Here is a 24303-nt window from a genome sequence, read left to right on the forward strand (position 1 = left end):
AAGCAGTGGATGTCTTATTTGTTTGTGATGGTCTCTCCTTACAGATTTTTCCATAAACTGTATCCTAAACTAAAAATTCTTGTTTGTTTATTTTCAGAAAGGGAATGGGCAGTTTGAGGGGGGATGAAGGGAGAAAGAAAATTAAATTTTTTCAGGAAGAGTTTTGTTGCTATTCATCTAAAGATTGAGCAACAGTTAACTAGTCAGTGCATGTGGTTTTCTTAAATGGACATGGGCAATTACAAGTCGTAGGAAGCCTGGCTGTATTTCCAGGAGAAAACAGAATATTTGTCTACAGTGGTCGGTGAAAATGTCAACTTCCCTCAGCAAGAAAGCTGAATTACATTAATTTAAAAATATCAAAAGTATTTCAGTACATATGCCATGACTGAGACATTTCTTCCTGGTGGTGGAAGCAGAATATTTATATTATAAATTAGTCTTGATGGTTCTGAGTGATAAATGTCAATAAAAAGTGATCTCAGCTGGCAGAATTCTAAATCTGCTCTGAAAAGCATATTCAGCCTGAAGAAATTGATGGAACCAATATTTTTCATTAGCCTTTGGTTTTCTATTTTTATATACAGTTTCTCAATACAGATCTGTAATATTTTTCCCATGCATTTGGAAAATGTGAATTTCTACTGAGATTACTTTTTACACCACCACTTCACCCTCATTGCTGATCTGTCCTGGTATTTTACCTTTCTAAAGTTTTGAGTCAAGGAGTTATCTTTGTGAAAGATCTGGTCAAGCACTTATGGATTACAAAAGCTCATGTTTGGAGCTCTTTTTCTAGTAAAAATTATTAAAAATGGACACAAGAGACAGCAGTGAGAATAATACTGGGATCTTTGTCAAAATTCTGTTCCATTTCTGTTTTCCAACTAGTCTGGGAATAAATCTGAATAAAATAATGAAGCGAATAAACTGAGTTTGTTTCAGAAGTAAAAGTTTAATTGTTCACTGTAGAGCTAGATACTCTACATACTCCACCGGGACTTTATTTTCCACCAGTTTTCATATCTCCATGTTTAATTTCCTTCCTGACCTTGTGTACCTCTGTGTGACCAAAACCAATGATATGTGAGCTGTTGGGTTTGAAGAAAAAAAAAAGGGGAGAGAGATGGGATGGGATGGGATGGGATGGGATGGGATGGGATGGGATGGGATGGGATGGGAAGGGTGTCCTAGCTCCTGAATGGGATAGGGGTCCTAGCAAAGCACCCCAGCAGCTCCACATTTAGCCTTGGCACAGCATCCCATGCACTTGTCACTCCTGAATTAGTTGGTTTAGTTTTAGTTCTGGTTAATTGAAGAGGCCAGAGCTGTGCTTCCATCTTCAAAGGACAAGATCACTGAGAGGTGCAAGTGGTCTCTCCGCAGACCCTGATGAAAATAAGGCTACAGTCTGCCTTGCATTCTCCACAAGTGCAAGGCAGACTGTAGACAAGTAGACAACTTGTTGGAAACACACCTCTATGGTTTTTAGATTTTCAATTTGGGGTTTTTCTGGTTAGTGGGGTTTTTTTGTACTGGAAAATAAACAGGGCTAAGTGACAGGGTGATGGGAGGTATCTGGGCTGTTGGAGGATTTCTTCTGCTTTAACTGGAGAGAAAAAAAGACATGCAGAACTTCTGTTTTGATGAACTGACTCTAGGTGGCAACAACACCCTATGTAGCCTTACTAGAGGCTAGTCAGGCAAAGACTAATGCTGCTTACAGAGGAAAAAAATTATGACATTTTCAGTACTGCTTCTAGAAAATTTTACAGCTGATCACACCAGCTGCTCATTGCTAGAAACATTTCCAGATTCTGCCAGTTTCCATTGTAATAGAGGACTTGGTTTTCAAGATGTATTTTGAATAAGAAGCTGCATGTTTCATTTTGTAGCCATAATACTGCAGGTGTGCAGAGGAAAATTAGCAAATTATTCTCTTTTAGTTATCTTGCTTGGATGGGCAATCTCAGGAAGCGTATGTATCATCCTGATTTGTAATGATGCCTGTAAAAAGTGCACAGATGGATATGTACAACTGCAGTTCTGTAGCATTCACTAAGGATGTTCCCGAAATGCCACTTCACCACCTCGTCAAGAAAACAGCCACACAGATACCTGTGAAATGCTTGACACATATTCTGTGTAAAACACTGTGTTATCTGGCAAGAGATTTGTAATGCCCTATGTCATTCCATCTTCACTACATATCCAGCCTCCTGGGCTTAGGAGTAGCTAAGCAAACACTTGAACTATATAAAAATTCTTACAAGTATGATGGCCTGCAGCATTATCACATTTTTCTCCAAAGTCAGCTTAACTCCACTGACCTTGAAACATTTAAATCTGTTATTGATGTATTCACAGGCAAAGGGAGTATGCAGAGAAAAAGATATTAACTTTGATTATTCCTTGCAGAAAAAAAATTGTCATTGTAACCACTCTATATACTAATAATAACTGTAGAAAATCTTTCAAGTGCAATTACAACATGCTTGTATCAGGCCAAAGTGTCTGATGGCACCTACAGGATATGATAAAATTCTTTATTACTCTGTCAAAGTGACAAAGTTCTGAACCCCTCTGATTAAATCAGATTGTTTGTGTAATTGACCCATTCACCTGCATGTTGTCAATTAATCTCCTCTGGAGCTTCCTCCAGTATTTCAGTCCTCTAAGCTGCTTTCAAAGATATGAACTGTCCTTTAAAATGTTAAAATGCATCTCCTGAAAGCAATTTCTTCCTTTCTTACCAAAGCATGAAATTTCCCTTTAAATGATACTGAATAAGATTTCCAGATTCACAGTATTCTAAATCAATATCTTATAATACACTATAACCATGTAGGCTGATTTTTTAATATATATTTAAAAATTAATGAGGATTTATTCATATTAGGAATATATATATATATATCCTATCTTGCCCTAAAAAAGAAAAACATAATTCACTAACCCTTTTAGGTACTTTATGTCAAGGTACTTTGTGTAATGCCTGTTTTTATTAGTTTTTCTTCCTTTCAATTAAGCTGTAATTTTATTATACATTTTATTATATATGTTTCAAAACATCAGGACATGATGGCAAAAGTGGTGGAAATGCAATTAGAAAAACTGGTTATGTCTATGACATATTGTCCCTCCGCCTGTTTCTTACTTCTTTCTCTTTCAAGGCTTCAGAATTTTGAACACACCTAACATACAAGACCAAAATAAAAAGAGTAGTGTGTTGGGACTAACACGTTTTTCTGCCACCATCTAGGTTCTTTGGAAGCTTAGGAAGTGAATTGTCAATGCCAACTATCCCTACAGCAAAATGGGGGAATGTGTTGCTTGCTGAGAGCCCAGTGGGTTTCCAGCTGGAGCTGGGTGGGACATATGCCACAGTCTTACCAGACTTGATACAGGCAAAATCAATGTGACTAGAGGCAGTGGGAATTCAAGTGTAGGAACTCATAGGTATTAAATCATGTGTTCTCTAACTCTTCAGTATAAAATTGTGCAGGATCTTTTTCACCATTCCTTTATCCTATGGGCATCCCTCCACCTTGGTTGTCATCCACATCAGTGAAACTTTCCCATATGATTAAAATGTTCCCTGAAACTTGCAAACCAGTGCAGTAATCAAAGCTTATCATCCACCTAAGCTAAAAGTGCCATGCATGAAGTTGTAAAAAATAGCCTTGTCTTTCCAACCAGACCGTGAAACATCAAACCCATAAGTGACATGTCAGATGCTAAAATATGTTTTAAGGTGAGGCATCCTATAATAAATAATTTTCAGAACTTTCTGTTGTTTGTTGTAGTTTGTTGGCTTTTTTATCAAATAGAGTCAGACATTACTTTGTATAGATTAAAGCATTCTATTTTCTAAATTAAATTCTTTCATGTATACAATGCAACAGTTTGGGTGCAATATGGGATGTCGTTCTCTACCAGCAGTTCCAGACAATCCACAGGGGAAAAAATACAAGATTCAAAACAAAACCAAATGTCCCCATGTCCCATAAGTAAGATTCCTTATTTTTGACCCACTTAAAGGAAGCTACTCCATTCCCTGTTTATTGTCAACAGCTGTATCCATTTCAAAATAAGTTTTGTTTGGCAAAAGAGTTATCACCTTTTCAGGAGTTTGCCTTTTATCAGGTTTATCCAAATTTTATTTGGTAGAAGACCACCAGCACAGAATGGAATAGCTGTCAGTGGCAAAGACACAAATCCAAGGAGATATTTGTCTGTTTGCATGTGCTTCTATTTCATACAGATACTCTCTTCTTCCTTCCACGTTACAAGTCTCCACTGTGATTTACAATGCTAAATACAACCCTAGTTGCTGGAGTTGGAAAGTAAAACCTCTCTATGACTGATCTACACTAAGCTCTCATCACAAGCTGTAGAAGAGTGAAGACCTAAACCAGTCTTAGACCTTTATTGATTATACAAATAAAAACAGATTTTATGTTTTGTGCTTATCAGGTAAATTGGGGTGAAGCAAACCTCCAAATTAAATTTAGATTGTACCAGTTGACTTCTTTCAATGATAAATAATATTTGAAAACTTTTTTTCCCCAATGAAAGCCTGTCTTTCTGAATTACTTCCCTTTTACTCAAGTGCCCTTCAAATCCTGGAGTTACTTTCTCTTAGAAAAAATTTATTCTGTTTTCATTTTTCACTTTGGCTCTCCAATTGACTTTTACCAGAAGATAATTTTAGGTTTGGAGTTTGGGTTTTTTCTACAGGGCAAGCAACATTTCACATAAGATCTATATTTACTACACACAAAATTTGTTTTAGGACAGTAATCATTAATGTTAAATCATTGATTCAGATATTGAGTTACTATTAAGGCTTACAGATCTTAGTGATGCAGGAACATTAATTCAGCCTATTCTGCCTGCAGTGGCCTTCTTACTATATGCATCATTAATTCCTTTGTTTGAAAAGAATATAGAAAATAATATATTCAAAGTAAAGGTGAAGTTGAAAGGAAAAGCTATAGTGTCTTTGGCTTCTCATTTTTTTGGGCTTTAAACCTAGAAGCTGCAGTGTTTCATTTTCTTGGTTTGGTTTTCTTACTTTGATTTTTTCAAACTTTACAGAATCAAAAATCAACAAGGTTGGAAAAGAGCTTTGAGATCATCGAATCCAACCCATGACCTAACACAGTGTGAATGCTATCACTGTCATGGCACTGAGAGACACAGAATCACATCCCAGAGAAAGCTGATTGAAAACTGGATTGCTGTTTTCTTCCTTACTGTTGCTTGGGGCAGGGGTTGGGTATGTAGCTGTTCATCAGCATTTTAATGAGAATTCATCCGGATTCTAAAAATAAAAACAACAAAGAAGAACAAAACATTCTAGAGATTAAATGCAATTGTTACTGTTTTCTGCGGCTGCTTTAGCCATGCCATCACATTTTGTGACATGGATGGAAAAGTGAAGGGGAACAGCCATTTCTGGTACCAAATTGCTGCACAGCCTCCATCTGTGAACCAGCATTTGGGTATTTTTATGTAAGGCAAGAAGAGATGGGCACATTTTGAAACTGTTGAAGTATACTATAGTTTGGTGAATCTACTTGAACAATTCAGACTGTTTAACACACAAATAAGCATTGAAAAAACTGTGATTCCCATGTATTAAACAGAGGATGAGGATTTGTTTGGGTGACGTAGCTTATAAAAGAGTGAGAAGGTGTTGTGGTTTAGGAATGTGCTCTCCAATTTAGTATTCCCACTAAAACCATGATGTCACTCACTCCACCTTCTCCTGAATGAAAGCATGGAAGGGAAAAGTCATGAGTTGAGGTAAGGACAATTTACTGGAAACAGCAATGAAATAAGAAAACAAACAGTAAGAGCAGCAATATTAATAACAAAAGTTATAAGACAAATAAATATTTACATGGAAAACCACAGTAAATACTGAACAGCTCTTCCCAACCATGTTTCTCACCCAGCTGGATAAAGGATACCCTTCTCCTTGGAATCATAAGAGATTCCCTTTCCCCAGTCCCTGGAAATGATGTGAAGTATTACCAAATAATATTAGGTTCCCCCGCCTCCAGGCTACTGAAAAAAATTAACCCTGCCCTGGCTGAAACTAGGACAGAATGTCACAGGTGTAGTAGAGCTCTGTAGTGCATCATAATTCACTGTCAAATTTAAGCATAATTCAGGTTTATATATAAGTAAATCTCTGTGAGGTAGAAGTAGTTTTCAGTTGGCTGAACATCTTGGGATATGAGTGTTCTTGTCACATTGTCATCTTTCCCAAGATTTATGAAGTCCCTACTCTTTTTGCCAGGCACATTTAGCATGTTGTTGTACTGAATATGGAAAATACATATCTAAAATGGGTGAATCTATATTATTATAGGGAAAAAAAATACTCCCTTAATGTCTACAGTTGGGAGTTTGTATTACTAATGGCTGCAAGGCTTGAAATGAAAATTTTGTTGTCTGGGGATTGTAACTTTTGTTTTTTTAAATGGAAACATTCTGTCTCTGAAGAACCTAGCTTCTGTTGGCTTTCACCTAGTAGTTTGCATGTTTCAAGCAACACTAATGGGTCATATTCAATGTACCCCTGAGCTGGGTTAAGTATGAAGCACACAGCAAGTTACTAGCACCAGTAATTGGGAGGTTTTCAAACTGGAATGGGAGGGTGCTTGGCAGGATTGCTTAGATCACGGATCATACCAATACAAATCTGCACTTGTCACTTGAGTGTGTTTTTCGATACCTGAGTCCCTGAAGAGAATGAGTTTAATGCAAATGAGTTGAAAAGGAACATTTTGCGGTTTCCCAGCAATGTTGTCCTCAGCAAACTGTGGAAAAAGAAACACCCAACTGTGCAGTTGGAGAGGATCATAAATGGGTGACTGTGGCTATGGGACATTAGTCCTTCCTGCATGAAAAAATGAATCTGCATCTCAAATGAGATCTAGTATCATTTGCTGTCATAGCCTCTCCCTTTAACCATCAGCAGTAAATGCTTCAGATGAAGCTTCAAGAAATTCGATAATTTGCCTAAAGATGAGTTTCTGTTAATGATTCTTTCCCTGTCCCTCTGGCTTTATGACAGGCTTATGCATTGAAATATTAACATTTTTATCCCTTTACACACTTCACACAATCTAGTCCTTTCTCCAAATTTAATCTCATGTAACAGTGAATTCTTTCACTTTAATAGCTAGTATTTCCTTTCATCCCTTAAAATTTATATCTTTTTAATTCCACTGGATGAACTCTTGTTCTTAAATTATGAAAAAAAAGGTGCCTAGAAATGTAGGATTTATCTTCTTTGTGCCATTCATTATTTTCTATAAAGCTCTATCATGTCCTTTCTTCATGCCACCCAGATACAAAATTTTCTCTTTCGGTCTCTAATCATTTGCATTGCCTGTCTCCAGATGATCTCTGTCTTCTGTATCTATTTTGCAGCTGAGTTCCCAGAACTGAACAAAGTACTCATGCCGTATCAAATAACCAACCTTTGGGAATTACAATATTTCCAGACTGATTTTTAATTTCCCACTAGCATTTTGTTCAACAGTGATGCCCACTGAGCTTTCCACAGCAATGCCAGGATTTTTTTTTCTGATCATTTGTTCTCGATTACAGCCCCAGTAGGTTATATGAGTGACCCAAAATATACCATCCAGTGTCATGCTAACCCAGCATTAATCCCTTTGCCTGCTGTGGTGTTTATTCAGCTCCTTAGGTTGGGCTTCTCTTTACCGTCTCTGAGGCTTTTCAACAGTAAGCAAAATTAAATAACAATGTGAATCATATTGCCACATGATTCTACCCTTTTGTGGATCAATAATATTAACTAGGCCTTTTAACTCAGATGTTCCCTCGAGATGACATGTAGTCAGAGAAGGCCACGAGGAGGTTAGATTCGGGATGCATCTACACTGCCCCACACACTGAACACAAACACATTGAGGCATGTCTGTAATGGCCCAACCCAGGGGTTGTCTGTTTCTCAGCAGGCTCCTTCCCTGCTTTGTTTTCAGTGGCTGTGGTATCTCAGCACAGCAATGCATGGTGAAGGGCGGGCATGAGCCTCACCATGTTGGAAGTCAACCCCATCATAGTCATGTTTGCTTTCTGACAGTTTTGAATGCTCAGCAGTTCTTCCCACCACAAATTTGGGTAGAAGCCTTTATAAACCTCTGATAATTATTTTGTTAAATGGTCAGCTGCAAGTCTGGATATATGTATACACACTTGACTTTCCTTACACCAGCATCTGTGCAATGTGGTTAAAAATTGTGTGTGTGTGTATATATATATATATATATATGAATATTGTTGATCTGAGCATGCCCCAGATACCATGGACCTGGTAACTCCAGTGCTTCCTCTCAAGCCCTCCTTACCTCAAAACTTTTTGTGTTCCTAATCCCTGAAAGCCACTTTGAGGCAGTGCTGCTGCCGCAGTGGCTCTGCCCATCTGGAGCTGCCTCTGAGAAGCAGCCAGCAGAGCTGGGAGAGGCCTGTGTCCTTTTGGCACTCCAGTCCTTCTGTACTGCTGTAGTCTTGTCTCCACAGGACATCCAGAAATCTCAAGCAATGGTTTAAAATATGCATTTCTTCCCAAGGTAAAGGAAAAAAAATGCTCTGGAGAAAACATATTTTCCTTTTACAAAAGACAGAGTCTACAAGTTCATCCCCTATTTTAGCATATTCATGTTCTATTGCTTCCTTCAATTATCACTTCATTTTCCATGTTCCAAAGTCTCTAATTTCCAAAAGGACTGCTAGCCTATAGACACAGAAAAATGGTTTTGCACTGTCTCCTGTCAGAACAATTATTACAATTATTACATTATTTAAAATTTGTATTACACATATCTAAAAGGCTGCAATTAAATTAGGTCCCACTGCACTTGCCACTACCCAAATGTGTAACTAATGGCATTTCAGGCCCTCAGGAAAAACATTTAATTCTAAGGTAAACTCCTCAGGGCAGAAATTACCAACATTTTTGTTCTGTGGGAAAACAATGCCTGGTGTTGCTGCAGCCTAGAGGCTGCAACACAATCCTAATAATAATAGTAATGATAATCAATATTGGTATGAAATGTTGTTACCTCAGTTTTATAACAGCTTACTCCTATCTTTTGTTTACATATAATATGATAAGAATGTGTTTCATTCCTTCAGCTGAAGAATTCTTTATGCAAGGTTCTGGTTAAGGATACTTTGCTCTTCTTCCAGGGAACAAATAGGCCAATAGAATTAAGTGGTGGGATGAATGGTGTTCAGAGTGAGGACAAATGGTGAAAGAGAGGGAACACCGCCAAAAGCTGCTCTGCTCCACATGAGTATTACCACTTGTTCAGTGTCCCACAATGAAATCCTTCAGTACACCGAGTTACTGGGAAAAATCCGCTGCACTGAGAAAGACGCACACGTCCCTGCTGAGTCAGAAGATGGCCGTGGTCATATCAGCACACATTCTTTTCAGTGTTTCTTTTTGGGATGTTTATCACCCTACCCCAAAGTAGATGCTTCTTAAAAATTGCTGCCAGAAAGCATTCCAGATGTAGATTTTAAACACATTATCCTTAAGCCAAACTGGGAGATATAGGGACAAAATATCAAAGTGCAAAGGCAAGATAGCTTAGCGTTAAAATGTTACAAACTGCAATTGCTGATTTAGTACTGATTTATTACTGCAATGCAAGGTTTAATATTTGTATGTTTCATTCCCCTCTCCATAAGGGTAGAATTATAGTGACTGCCAAGCAACAACTTGGCATGGTTGCAGTTAGTGCCCTACTCTGTAAATGCTGGTGCAAAAGTTAGGTTCCAAATGACATTTAGCCAGTTGAAAATTCAAGCAGAGTTTAAAAAAAATGCAAAAAAAAACCCCCCAAAAAACAACCACACAGTAAAACACTTTACAAGCACCAGAACAGTGACCTGGCTAAAGCTTTGTCCTAAAGATACAGGTGGTATCCATCTACAAAAATGGCTTATCTCTGTGAGTAAAATATCATTGCAACCTCAATTGGAAAAGTAATCTAGAAGGCATGGATATCTGCACATTGCAAAGACATGCCCAATTGAGTTTTCTTGTAAATCCTTTAAAATATCACCCAATTGTCTCAACTGCCCCTTCTGGAAATTCTATTCTTTACCTTCAGCCTGGAGAGAGAAGTGTTTAAAAGCCTGTGTGTAAAACTGCACTGATGATTAAAAGCCCCAAGGAACACATAAAAGGGTGTCAGTACTCAGGTGTTTTGTATTAGTGAAGACCAGATAGTAAGCATGCCTTTCCTATAATTTTTCTGTCCCTTCCTGCGTTTCAACCTGATAAAAAGCGCTATGAATTTATTTTGAAAGAAAAATGAATAGGCATTATAGCAACAGCATTGCTTTCTTGATATCAAAATAATGACCATTTCTTCAAGCAACATTTTCATTGCTCAGCTTTCTTTTCTAAATGCATCTTAAGTTAAAAAGCATTCTACACTCTTCCAGAATATTTTAGATTATGGAATGCTTTCCAGTTTTGAGAGGGGTTTTGGGTTTTGAGTTTTTTTTTAATTAAATCTATTATGAATATTGACTTTCCATTTGATTAAAAGGATGTGAGCATCCTTTTACATCAGGTAAAATAGGCAGAATTTCTCCTATGCTATGAGATCCAGGATACTGCAGATCTTTCACTTCTCTAATGTTACTCTTTCCTCCTCAAAGCAAGCAAATTCACTGTAAGGTAGAACAAACAATCAAAAAAAAAAATAAGCTCTGCTATGCTCTGACTGTATTTATATTACTTCTTTTTCTTCTTTTTTTAAATTCTTGAATTGGTATTTAGCATGCAAATTAGGTAGACAACTGTGTGGTGAGCTCCTGTCTTTCATACCCAACGTCCTCTCCCCCTCATTTGTGCCACCATTGTCGTTTGGCTGTGTGATGGCCTGCCAGCAGCTCTGCTGTAAGCTGGGCTGCTTTGTGAAGAGCTCCTGTGGGGGTCTTTCTTGTCTTTGGCAAACTCTTCATAAAGAGTATTTTCTGCAGTGTGCCAGCAGCTCTTGGCACAGATTCATCAGCTCACAGTGACTTGCAGTGAGGATACTTAATAGTCATCCCCTGTAGCTTGGCAGTAGCCGAGATGGATAATGCAGCCTCCAAGCTGCTCCTTGCATGTTAGGTTTCTTCTGTGTGGCAAACTCCAAAAAAGTCCAATTTAATCAATATAAACCACAAAAAGAGAAAAGGGGAGATCCGTCTTGCACTTTGATGGATGTTTTATCAACTTTACTACTATTGAGAGAATAAGAATGTTTCAGGCAGAGAAATTAGAAGAGGATAGATCCAACAGGGAGATACTGCTGAGCCTTCAGTGCAGGAGGAGGAAAGGAAGAACGGAGGAACTGCCTCAGCTTTTGTCAGTCACGTCAAGCAGGGAGAAGGATGTGAAGATGGGCATCCCTGACACACCATAGGCTGTTGCTGTAGGAAAACATGCCACTCCCCAGACTCAGGATAACCCTAAATCTCAAACATGTCAGGACACAACGATATCCCCCGCATGCCTGGCTGCTTTACCCTAATCCATTTTCAGTCTTTCCCTCCTCTTCCTTCCAATCACCCATGCTTCCCTTTCTGTTTACTGCACACAGGACAAGTGCTTCAGCTCCTCAACCCTTAGGACCTGCTCCATAGTACTAAGTCCTCTGCACAAAAACCCCATGGTACCCTTGGATCATGAGCTACTGTCCAGAGGGGCTCCAGCAGCAAGTTCCCATGCAAAAGCAGTTCATCCCCTGAGGATGTGGAGCTAAACCACTTTCACAAAATGCAAAACTGTTGTTAAAAATTTGGTCCTGGCTTTGTGGGGTTTTTGTGGTGATGTTCTGGGACCAAACAAGCTGCAAATGCAGTAGGGCAGCAGCGAGAGTGCAGGTGAGCTCCCGTGGTTATTTCATGTCATGGGTGCTCCCTGGGTCCCTGCTGCCCTAGGATCCCTTCTCGGAGTGCGAGCGCACCTCTGCGTGTGTTCTGGGGACAAGTCTCCCTGAGGAGGCGGCAGGGCTGGGACGGGGATGCTCTGAGCCGAGAGACCGCATCCTAGTCCGAGGATGCAGCCGAGGTGAGGGCGGCGAGGCGATCTCCCAACCTCCGGCCGGGCTGGGCGGTGCCGGGGGCCGGCTGCAGGCGGAGGAGGAGGAAAAGGCCAGGATATTCCTGAATGAACGGCTCGCTCCTCACCCCACACCTCCGCCCGGCTCCCGCCTCCCTCCCGCCACTCGCCGGTGTCTCTCCGAGGCGCAGCCAGTTTCTATAGCGACGGCGCTCGCTGAGCCGCGGCTCTTCCGAGTAGTAACAAAGCCGGCCGCCCGCCGCCGCGCCGGGGCTGCGGGGGGCAGCGGCTGCCTCTGCCGAGGACACCCCGACAGGTACGGAGCCAGGGGACGCCCGGCCCGCCCCCGGCGGGCGCGGCTGCGGGAGGGGCAGGGGCTCCCCGCGGGTCCGGCGGCGGCCGCGGGGAAAGGGGACGACGTCCGTCCGTCCGCCCGCCCGTCCGTCCTTCCGTGCAGCCGAGGGACAGCGGGAGGGCTGCGGGAGGGCTGCCGCAGGTGCCGCTTCCCGACGGGCGCCCGGCGCGGCCGCGGGCACCGGGACGGGGCTGCCCCCGCCCGCCGGCTCGGGCGGCTCCCGGTGCGCTCGGCTCGCCCTCTCCGCCGGGGACAGCGCTGCTCCTCGCCCGCACGGGTACCCCCTCAGAGTAATACCAATAATTGCGCTGCTGTTGTTGTTGTTGTTATAAAAAATATGACTCCCTGGAAATTTGGGGGTTACAGAGTTTCGTTTCTTCAGCTTTATGAAGTAATGATGAATAGGGTAATAGCCTTGAATTGCGCTACTGTGTTTAAAAAAACCAAAACATGTAGAGGGTTGGTGTTGTAGAGTAAACAAGACAGTTACTGCTTGTTTTTAGGAGTGAGTGTACGGGAGGGTTTTAGGTAAAACGAGTCTGTAGCTTTCCCAGTCAGAAGGCTAAGATGGTAGAGGTGATAAACGTTTGCTTGTCTCGGGCAGCCAAGGTTAGACAAGAATAAGCCGTCTTCACCTCCTGAGATACGAATGTCAGAGTGGATGGGAAGGTCATTAGCAGGTCATTAGCCTGAGCAATGCTTGTGGTGGCTGTAATCAATAACATCCGAGTGTAGTGGCTCTGCGTGAAGAGACACGGGTTTCTGTAGAAGTTTAAAATTCAAAGGAACTTCCCGATGATGAGAGAAGGCTGACCCCGCATGATGGGGTCCTAGGGAGCAGTCGTTGTTCATTGCTGAGTGATTTAGGAAACAAACGAGATCCTGGGCCAAAGCAAAATTGTGCTGTGACATGTATGCAGCCAGCAGCACGTTCAAGATGGGAATCTTCCTGGCTGTGAACAAGGGGAAAAAGGGAAATAGTACATGGGATGAGGACACTGTGACTGAGGACATAGTTATTGAGTAGGTGGACAAGAACTGACATTTTAAGTAATATGTAATCTAAATATCAGATTATTTGAGATTCAAAACACTATACATCATGTATATCAGGGTATCAAACCTCAAAGGCTAAGCATTGACTGGAAGAAGTTTGAGAAGTATATAAATGAAATGCTGAGTGAAAAGTGAAGCTACCTGTACCATTAAGTAAATTATGTGAAAACAGTGGAAAGACAAAATACAGCTCATCAGCAATCTTGACTACAAGTAGAAAAGAAAATGGAGACAGGCTTCTCTTGCAGGAGATGTATAAATAAAATTAAGTTTTAAATGAGTGTTGATCAAGTTTAAACTTTCCTCAATATAACATTTAAATCAGTATTAGCATAATATGTGGACTGGAATTGTAGGGGCTTTTTTTAGAAACAGCAGTCACAAAAAAAAAAAAAAAAAAAAGTGGAATATCTTAGATATGTTGATTGCAGTGGTTTGCCCAGTGTTTATAAGTGGTTGTCCTTCTCTTCTTTCAAGTGTCACAACAGTTGTTTGCTGACTTATATGAATGACCTTCTGATTGACCTCTGTTTTTCATGCAACACTGGAAAGCAAACTCTTGAGTTCATAAAATGTGTAAAAATGTAGACCTCAGATTAGTTTAGCATGATAGAAAATAGCATTTCAAGACCACACTGTGGACTACCTGAAATTGAATGCACTTGCAGGAAATAAAAGGTCAGCTGTGCATAATAAGGGCCTGGACACTTCTACCCCCATAACTGCATGGCAGAGAATGAGAAGCATCAGAACTCACTATCTTGCCTTAAAAGTGAAAGGGAAAAGCAAAATATTTATGGTTTTGCTGCCTTGTGACATTTCAGTCCCAAATTTGTTCCTTGTGGAACAATTGCAAACTCCACTAGACAAAGTTTATCTGCGGAAAAAATGTAGCAGTGCCAGGAAAGAATGCAGTAGTTCAGTAGAGGTAATACACCCCATAATATAGCCTGACATGCATAAGGGCTTCTAGTGGTCAACAGTTCTAGCAATTAGATTACAGTCCCTCAGGCTGCCATTTCACACCTTTCTGGTGCTCCTCGGTCCAGACTAGGTTTATAGGAAGCCTGTTGTCAAATTTTCTTGAAGAGCATCATCTAAAGCTGTGCACTCTGTGCCTTGAAATAAGGCCACTGCAGGAGTCTGCTTGCCTCTATTCCTCTTGCTGTGTTCAGTCTTAATATTTTTATCTATATCCTAGTTTGATGACTTGGTGTTAAATATTTTTTCTGGAGATGTACATGTGCTTATGGTAGCCAGCAGCTCTTTCAAGTATACAGGGACACTTACCACCTGCTGCCTGGAGGTTGTGATTTCAGTCCTCCCAGCAAGGTTGCTAAGGAGTACCAGGGATCCTTGGAGAGCAAAGCTCAGGAAATTCTCCTGTGACCTTTGCACAAATTGTGTGCTGAAGCAGTGCCTGTCCAATATAAACTACTGTTCTGACAGTAATATAGTATGACCAGATGTGTACCTTATGTATCACACTGTAAGATAAGGTAATTGTGACTTTCTAGTAAAAACAAAATATCTGCAAGTGTGAAAGTGCTGTGATAAGCTGCAAAGAGCTCAGGCTTCTTCAAAATATACCTTAGGTTTAAAATTCATTTGCAAAGGCAAATCAAGAAGTACAAGATGTACAGCTTTCAACCTACTACAGCTCTACACTTTTTAAAACCAAATCCTGTGTGTTTCATTCAGAGTGTTTTTTCCTGCAGAGATGATGCAGCACAGCATTTTAGGCATAATAAATGCCATAATTCAATGCACCTTTCCTTTTCCCATTTTATCTTTTCCAATGAGTGGACACTTCAGTAGAAGTTGAAATAACTCAGCAGCACTTTAAGTTTAATCCAGATAGCATGAAAAGATGAGATGTTCCAGCATCTCTAAAGCATTGAGCAGAGACTTCAAAGCCATTTAGGTTCTGTCTGATCTCTCTTGCTATTTCCAAGAAATTTAGCCAGTGTTACAAAGCTGTAGTTCTCTGAAAGACTCGGGTTCACAAGTGTTTTGTACATATATATTGCATTTTGAAAGTAACATTTATACCACTGGTGGTAGTTCAGAAATTGGAGAAAGAAAAAGGAACAGACTGTCTTACCTCTCAGCATTTCTACGTCAACTTACCCATGTAATTTGCAGAAAGGTGCCCTTGTAGAAAAGAAAGCAGTGTGACAGTCTGGTTTTGAGAATGACTGTAAGGAAACCTGACGGTGTATGGGGCTGTAGTGGGGGAGAAGAGGGGGGCTGATGTGCAGCCCATGATGCAGACTTAGCCCTGCAGACAACGGGCATGGTGGGAGAGTTACCTGGGACTGGTATGAGGAGTCAGGTTGGGACATGACTTGGACTGGGACAGGAAAATCTGGTGCTAGACTGTGTGTATCAGTTCCTCCCAGTGGATGGCCCAGCTCAGGCTTCCCTTAGGCCCCCTTTTGTAAGCCTTCAAGGCTATGTTGGCAATATCCACAGCAGAAGGAGTTGGTCAGGAAACCCAAACCTTTCCATAATAGTCTCAGGGCAGGTGCTGTTCCAAGCAGGGGAACTGATCTTGGCAGGCAGTGCATGGCAAAGAAAGAAAACTCCCATTTCAGATGGATAGCCAGTCTGTACTCAGGCAGGAGATGTTCTCCTGTGAACAGAAAGAAAATATTCCCCCCTTGGTGACTCACAAGCAGTGACCTGATCAGACTCTGCTTGAAAAAGCATCTGACCTTGAAGGTTCTGCTGTGGAATAGCTTTATGTGAAAGTATGGCTTGACTGCTGAGGAGCTACACTGCATGTGTTTACCAAGAACCTGCAGATACCATTTGCCTCTCTATACATGATGGGGAGACCTGGAGTATTTCCACAGTATTCTCTCTTAAAATCCAACATGATCAAAACTCAAGCTGATACTGGCTTTCCACTCTTTAAGCAAGTAACTCTTAAAAAAAGGTTTAAAAGGCTTACCAGTGCTTCTACCAAAATTGAAAGTATTTCGTTTATTTAGCTAGAATTTTGTAAGTATCTTAAGCAGAAATTTTGAGTAGTGTTTGAATCACCAGGTGGATTGTTGTATAATGTGTGTGTAATGAGGGCTTTTATCTTCCTGTATCTTTCAGTTCACTGAATTACACTTCTATGCTGTTAAAGTGACAGCTAAATGAAAGTTAAAAAAATAAACAGTGCTGTGTTTGGTGCTAGGTTCAAATGGTACAATGAGTGAATTGCAGGGCCACAAATTATACAATGAGAATAAACCAAAAAATTTGCTAAATAACTGCAGACCATACTGCAAACTCAGTGAAGCTTCCTGTGGAAGAAAACTATGAGTTATTGTATGACTAAAACTGTATTGTAATATATATATTCTGTGGAATGCTGATGTTTTGTAATGCTCTAGTACTTGGATTTGCTTCCAGTATATTACAGACATTTTACTGTGTCCACTGAATCAAAGAGCACTTTTGTAGCTGATGCTTATTCCTGTAATCAAGTTGCCTCTCATTCTCTGACAAACTAAACAGATTGAGCTCTTTTAAGCTTTCCCTTGAAGGAGATTTATTCAGCTCCTGAATATTTTTTTTTGTGATTGTCTCACTGTTCCTGTGAGAAACTGTCCAAACTGTTCATAATCCTATAAAGATTGTGAACATTGTGACTGTGCAAAATACCTTAGTTTGACTCTCACCACAGCCCAAAAGGTAATGGTATCTCAGCTGCGTTTCCCTCCCATGTTGCTAAATTCATGTTGCAGAGATCTCACACTCAGATCATTTGTCTCTGTGACTTCTCTATGTCTCTGCTCATTACAGGGGGGTTGGACTAGACCTTTAAAGATACATTCCAACCAAAACTGTTCCAATCTATTATTCTGTATTCACAGTGTGAATTAGCTATCCAGCTTACCTGAATAGCCAAACCTTTTTCTACAGTAATCTGACGCACTAAAACAATGCAGCTAGCAAGTACTTAAGTGTTAAATAGAAGAGCTTTTTCTGTGTTCATTCCTCATTTTATTTGTATCACTTGAGCGAAGTTGTTAGGTGGAAGTGCTCTCTGTGCTTTTCAAGATTTTAATGTGTTTCTCCTTTCTTCTCTGCCATCACCATGGCAGACCTAAAGTTGTCTTTTCCTTCTAATAGGCCTCTGAGATAAGTCCCCAATGTTTGTGCTATTAAATTCAAGGTCAACACCTTGAATAACACTTGTTAAGTAAATGGAAATGAAATGTTATCTTACTAGTCAGATCTATCGAAAAAGTCCAAAAAGGGAGAGCATCTTCTGACAATATTTACACTCAAGATGATAGGCATGGATACCTGCTCATTTAAAGATCAGCTAACAATGAAAAATTTAATTTCTGGCCCTCTCTGATTTCTAAAAATTAGGAACAAGTATCTATCCAGTAATATAAAAACTGCCCTCTTTATATTGTAAGTTTTTCTTAGCTTGAAATATCCACCTTAATCTTAAAATGCCATGTCTTCCATAGGACAAAGAGAGAACAGAAAGCATACCAACGATGAATCATCTGTTTTTGTTATCAGTCATTCAGACCCTTTGGTGATGGATGGGTGAATAGATTGAGCCTAGAGCTCTAAGCCAGCTTGGCAGCTGGCAGGTAAGTCCCTGGAAGCTCACCAAAATGCTTTCTGAAGCACCACACTTCTGTTTTAATTGTTGTATTTAGCAAAATCATATCCTAGAAACTAAAGTATCCTCTTAAGACTGTAGGATCACACTTAAGTATACATCTACTATCAGTGGAACTGAAGCATACAGAGATTGTACATGTGCTCTGGTAGAGATCTGAAGGATGTTGTTTTGGTTTTTTTCCCATGGGGAAATCGAGAAACAGCTCTTACAATACTTGGAAAGAGCAAGTCAGAACTGAAAACAAACTGTGTGCAGGTGATATAAAGGTGAAGTAATAATATTGCGTATTGATAAATCCCACAAAAATCCCAAGTGAACTAAGTTTCCGGTAGATTTTGTGTCATTTGTTTCTTAAGGATTAATGAAACTTTCTTACATGATTGCTTCGCCCAACTATGCCACATGACAGGCAAATTGAAAGCATTTTATAAGCCTGGAATGGAGAAGCATCACAGAGTGCAGTGGAATCTCCCTTCCTTCTCCTGGTATACCTCCCAAGACAGCTTGTGCCAAAGTAGTGTGCTGTGCTAATGGCAGCATTTAAGAAGATTCTTTTAATGAATTGTATTGTAACATGGCCAACACATCTGCTTCATGTTGAAGTATGGTTTTTAAACTGTTAGGACAGTTCTGTGTGTTCATCACAGTAAATGTAAGGCTTCAGTAATGCATATTGACACAGATTTATTAAAATATGAATTCTCATTGACTTTGGGACTGAGAGAAGGGAGGAATGGCAACAAAAAAAAGCACATAGAAAGAAACTTTCTGGGGTGGCTCTTTTAAGTGCAATTTTGATATTCGGATATGGCTATGAATAGATTGAACAGGCTTCTGAACTTTATGCCTTTTTAAAAATTAAAATGGCCTACCTATTTTCTGTTTCAGTAAAGTAAAATTATTCATGAAGAGAAATGTCAGTGGTACTAGTCTTATAATTAATTTTCAGTTTTAATAACATTAACAGGATGCTTCACTCACTGTTTGTCATTTATACAGATAGCTCGTATAGTGCATGTGTGTGTATGTGAAATTCTGTAGGTATCTTGAGAAGGTAACAGCTTTTCTCTAGTTCTAGAACACACACAGGTGCGTGCACACGCATTTATATATGGTACAATCTCAAGACAGCTAGAGTGTTTTAAATTATGCATATATATGGACATGTATATTTATATATGCCAGACAGATCAAGGGTATAAATTTACATCATGGATACAGGTGTGGAAATTTTCTACATTCAGTGATGCAGATTACTTTACAAACACGTTCATCCCTGTAACCTTTGGTTTACCTTTTGCTCAAGGAAGAGAAACAATTTCACACAGTATGATCAGTAAAGTGCAGCTGTGGACATAATTCTATGCAGGTGTCCAAACCAGGATTATCTATCCACTGACTGTAAAATAGTAACTTGTAATAAACAATTCTGCTGCATATTTGATGCCTCCCCCTTTTTACTGTATCACTCTGCACTTCTTTCATTAGCAGTGTTATATCTTTGTGTTTAGCTTTTTCCCTCTTTTATTTCACTTACAGTCTTGTCTGTCAGTGTGCAAAAAAGCCAGCCTCATTGAAACAGAGATTTTTTTTAAAAAGTTAAAGATCTCTCTTTTTTTAAAGAGTTACAATCTCTTTTTAAAGAGGTTTTTTAGTTTCAAAGAGTTATCCTGTGTGTTTTATTTTGCTGCTCATGCACTAGCTATGTCAACCAAAATACAGATAGAGAGCAAAAAGACGCATGAAATAAAGCTATGAGAAATAGTAAATACTGGGAAATAAAAAATATAAAATGGTCAGAACGTGGCTGGAAAGTAAGGCTCATATCACTCCATTACTGCTGGCCCAGAGCTCCTTTGATCATGTTTGAAGAGTTGTTTTTGTCTGGGAATGTTCAGAGGGTTGATACTGATCGACTTCAATGAACACTTGCTTTTATGTTTGTATATTCATAAAATTTAAAATTCAAATGTGCATGTGTGTGTTATAGCAATGCACATAGCTGATGGATTAGGTTCACTATTTGCTGTTAAAATATTGACAACAACTTTCGTGAACACGACACAGTACCACAGATTTTGCTGTGCAAAATATAGTGCCTAAAAAGATGACAGTGCAACAAGTAGGGTATGTCAGAAAATTCCAAAGAAGGAGATAATAGCATTTGGCATCAGTTTTGAGTTACAATGGATTGGAGTGGTTTGATGTGTTTTGCGGGGGTTTTTGTTTGTTTTGGCTGGTGCTTTTTTATGGTGGGGAAGATGGACCATAGGAGTCTTTCAGGAAGAAATAATAACAAATGGGATTTCTGCACTGGCATGTGTATGAGAAGAAATTTCTGCTCTGGCAGTGTGCCTGTTAAAATACCTAATTTTGCACTACCAGACACACTGCAATGCTTGTATCAAATTTTCTAGAGAATACACTGAAGGCGTGCAGAGCTCTCAGACAATGGGCAAAGCCTGAAAGGCTTGTAGATAAAAAAAATCAAACTGAACCCATATATTGCAAGATCATATTGTTCTGAGAGAAGAAACAAATCTTAGGAAGGCAATTTCATCAGCATTCATAGCACTAAGCAGTGGCCCAGTTCCTGTGCTGCCAGCTCCAGAACTGACGTCATCTGTCCACCATGACATACTGGACTACTCAGACTGGCACACAAATACTGAGCAGCTGCCTCACACAAATCCAGTTGCATATCTCTAGCAAAAGAAAGACTCTAGTCAGTTATGTGAATGGTTATTCACCCATTTGCAAAAAGAAATGCAGTGTGCTAGGCAGCGAACAGCAAGCATCATACATTCACTGATGAGCAAAGTGATAATGGGGAAACCACAGGAAGTTGTGTTGATAGGAAATGGGTAAATATTGGGGGTCTGTTCTGCTCAACCCACTGGTTCTAGGAAGGACACCTGACAAAGCTCACATCCTGCATACAGCTCCAGATGTCCATGAAACTTGGTTTATTTTTTTTTCTCTGATTTTTCTGTCTGCTGCGAGTCTGAGAGAAAGGGAACGTCCTAGATCTCTGCTCTGCCTCTCCAGAGTGCCAGCTGCACTGGAAAGACTGAAGTTAAGTTGTTGTGTTCCTGCAGCTGGCTTTTAGGATCTGGGATATGACAAGGAAGATATGCACAGGTCACACCAATTTTTGGGTTTCTTTCAGTCACACTGGAATCAAAAAGGGTTATTGTTAAGGAATAGACAGTATAGAAACATATTTGATCCCCTGCCTAGACTGTGTGCATTAGCTAAATGGTGAATATCTCACATTGTGCTATCATTATAGTTCATCATTGTGACGGGCCGGAAAGAGCAAACATAATAATTAATACTCAGCATTGTGATAATGCCATTGTGCCCCAGCTTTAAACTGTTTAAATGAAGCTTCTCTTTTATTTAAGTAACTCCCTGATAAGTCTGTTAAATCTTTCTTTTCTTCAGTCTTGAATCAACTTTTCAATAGAGACATCTTGTATTCAAGTGGGCTTAAAGGCAGAGAATGTCTCTGTTTGTATGTGTGTGTCACTCTTTTCGAGTAGAGGACAGCTATGACTGAATTACCTTCTTCAAATATCACATAAAATTATGCAGCTAAACATTATTGTACACATACATCTTGTATATGTGCAATGTATTGCATATTGTATATATGTAGATTAAAGTATTAATTATTAATTTAATATTTAAAGAAATATATTGAGCTACTTTTCACGGAATCATAGAATGGTTTGGATTGGAGGGGATTTCAGAGATCATCTAGTTCCAACCCTCCTGCCAAGGTCAGGGACATTGTTCACTAGACTAGGTTGTTCAAAGCCCCATCCAATCTGGCTTTGGACCTCCACTCTTTTTTTTTTGCACTTTCAGAAATGAAGTGGTTTATTCCAGTTGAACAACAGTCACTAGCAACAATGTTCTGTCTGATGTGGTTTCTTTTATGAAGAGATACTAGTGCTAATTTTCAATGTGAAAAGTGCAATTTCATCTTTTATCTATGCATTTTCCTGAATATATAGTAATGGATTTATAAGTATGGAAGCATAGTGTGTAAAACAACACACTCCCTCCTTCGTAACACTTGCTGGGTAATGCACTGTGTGTTAGACCTGCTTTTGAAAATCAGAATAATCAAAGACATAATATGTTATAAAGAAAAATGCCTGGAAATGTGAAAGTTCTTGTTAAAATATATACATATAAATATATATATATACATATATATACATATTTTATCTTTATTTGATAGTGCAGTTCATGGGTGGTTGAAATAAAACTACATTCCTCACTAAGTCTCACTGCCTGGGGCTTTGTGAACCCTCCAGCACCAGGAGAGTTCACAATGCTGAAATGGGCAAGGTCCTTCAGACCTGTCTCTACTTTTGCTGAGAATTGTAGTGGGCACCTTGGTGAGAACGGGATTTAATGGGTGTAGAAGCACCAAAGTGACCATGCAGAGAAGAACCCTGAGAGTGGCACCCAGATGAGGTCATCCAGATAGCAGCGCACATCTTCCTGACCTTCCAAGGACACCCACTCCAGGAGACGGTCAGTGAGTAAAGCCCATGACTCACAGAAGTGGGTGGGAAGAATAGATTGTTTGCTGTTGTCTAAGACAACTGAAATGCACATCCAGCAGCTGCACGTGTTTGCCAGCCTAAAAAGAAAGGAGGATGAGGCATGTCCTGTTCACCATGTCATTGCAAGGATCGTATCTCCATTATCAATGCTGAGGAGACTTTTGGTTACCTGTGTCTGGGTGCTTTCTGAGAGCATGGATTGGAGTGTGATCAGCATCCTCCCATTCTGTAAGATCTCACACTGAGCTCTTCTAAGTTCTTGGTACACACTACCACAATATTGTCTTCTCGATTTTTCAGGATGTGAGGTTTAAACCACATGATTTCCAGAGGTCCCTTCCAATGTAAATTGTTCTGTAATTCTGCCACTTGAAAGCAGTAGTATGTTATGTTCCATGAACTTCACTGCACAGGTCATAAGATTAGTATAATATAAGTTTATGGTCATTTCTTAAATCTTACACTTTTATCTTCATTTGTTTGAACTACCCATGTTTTGTTTTTTAAAAATGGTTTTAAGTGACCTAGGTACAAAGGCATTTCTGAGCATAAAATTAGTTTTAAATAATCTTGCACTAGAAAAAATTTCATTCAGTGTATCTTTCTAATCAGAAGGCTGTAAACCTCTGAACTTCAGGGACTTGGGATTGAAATGCCACCTCAGTTGTTGGCTGAGACAGGATCAATCACAAACAATGAGGATTATGTATCCACTTTAAAAAAAATACAGTGCCCAGACTGAACTGTCCAATTTGCAGACCTCATCTTGTCGCATTCTTTATGGCGCTAAGCTGATTGTGTGAGGCTGGAGCCACAAGTAATCTCTCTCATTCAGCTCTGCTGCAATGTTGTTGGACATACAGAATGAAGGCTTGTTACTCAAAATCAGGCACATCTGTCAGCTCTAGTCTGGGCCAGGAGTTGTGCTTTTGGTTTGCTACTCGTCTGACAAATACAGTTTCTTTAAAAACACTGAAGGATCCGTTGTGAACCCCACCAGCCTTTGCCCTTAGCAGAATTCTCTGTAAATGCAGTGATCCTGTTCTCATGGTGGTGGTCTGACACTCAAGGAGTAAATGTACAACTAAATAAAACAGCTTTCTCCTGAACCTTGCTATTTCACTGTAGCTATTTTACTGGTATTTTCAATACCAAGATGAGTGCTACAATTTGATCCCAAATACTTTTGTGTTCTATCAGTCTATTACTATTTATCACCATTCATTCTCATCAGTGTGGTGGGCAGCAGAAGGTATATTTCATTACTATATTTCTTTTCATATAGAGATTACTACGAAATTTTCGTATCATCTATTCTTGTATAGCACACATTTTCTTACCTCCCACCTCTGTCTGTCCCTTAAAACTTTTTAAATTTGATTCCTGTCGCTTGTATACCTTGTAACCTACACTTCCCTAGCTGACTTGACACTTCCATTGCTTCCCTTCCCCCCAGCCACTTTGTGCCTTTTTTTGGCCATCTTCCTGAAGTGCATAATTCTGCTTCCTTGAAATCCCCCACAAATTCACCTTGTGTATTAAACTTGGTTTT

The 24303-nt window shown here is 39.8% G+C and overlaps 1 protein-coding gene across 1 annotated transcript in view; it reads left to right on the plus strand.

Annotated features, from left to right (window-relative positions):
* Nucleotides 1-12291: 12291 nt before the first annotated feature.
* Nucleotides 12292-24303, plus strand: part of RNF182 (ring finger protein 182) — a 28992-nt gene continuing 16980 nt past the window's right edge. Inside the window, exon 1 of the mRNA XM_039712088.1 lies at nucleotides 12292-12428. The gene's annotated coding sequence lies outside the window, so the exon portion shown is untranslated. The remainder of the gene's footprint in view (nucleotides 12429-24303) is intronic.

The sequence above is a fragment of the Passer montanus genome, unplaced genomic scaffold (assembly GCF_014805655.1).
Source record: "Passer montanus isolate IOZ18808 unplaced genomic scaffold, ASM1480565v1 scaffold26, whole genome shotgun sequence".
Lineage (NCBI taxonomy): Eukaryota > Metazoa > Chordata > Aves > Passeriformes > Passeridae > Passer > Passer montanus.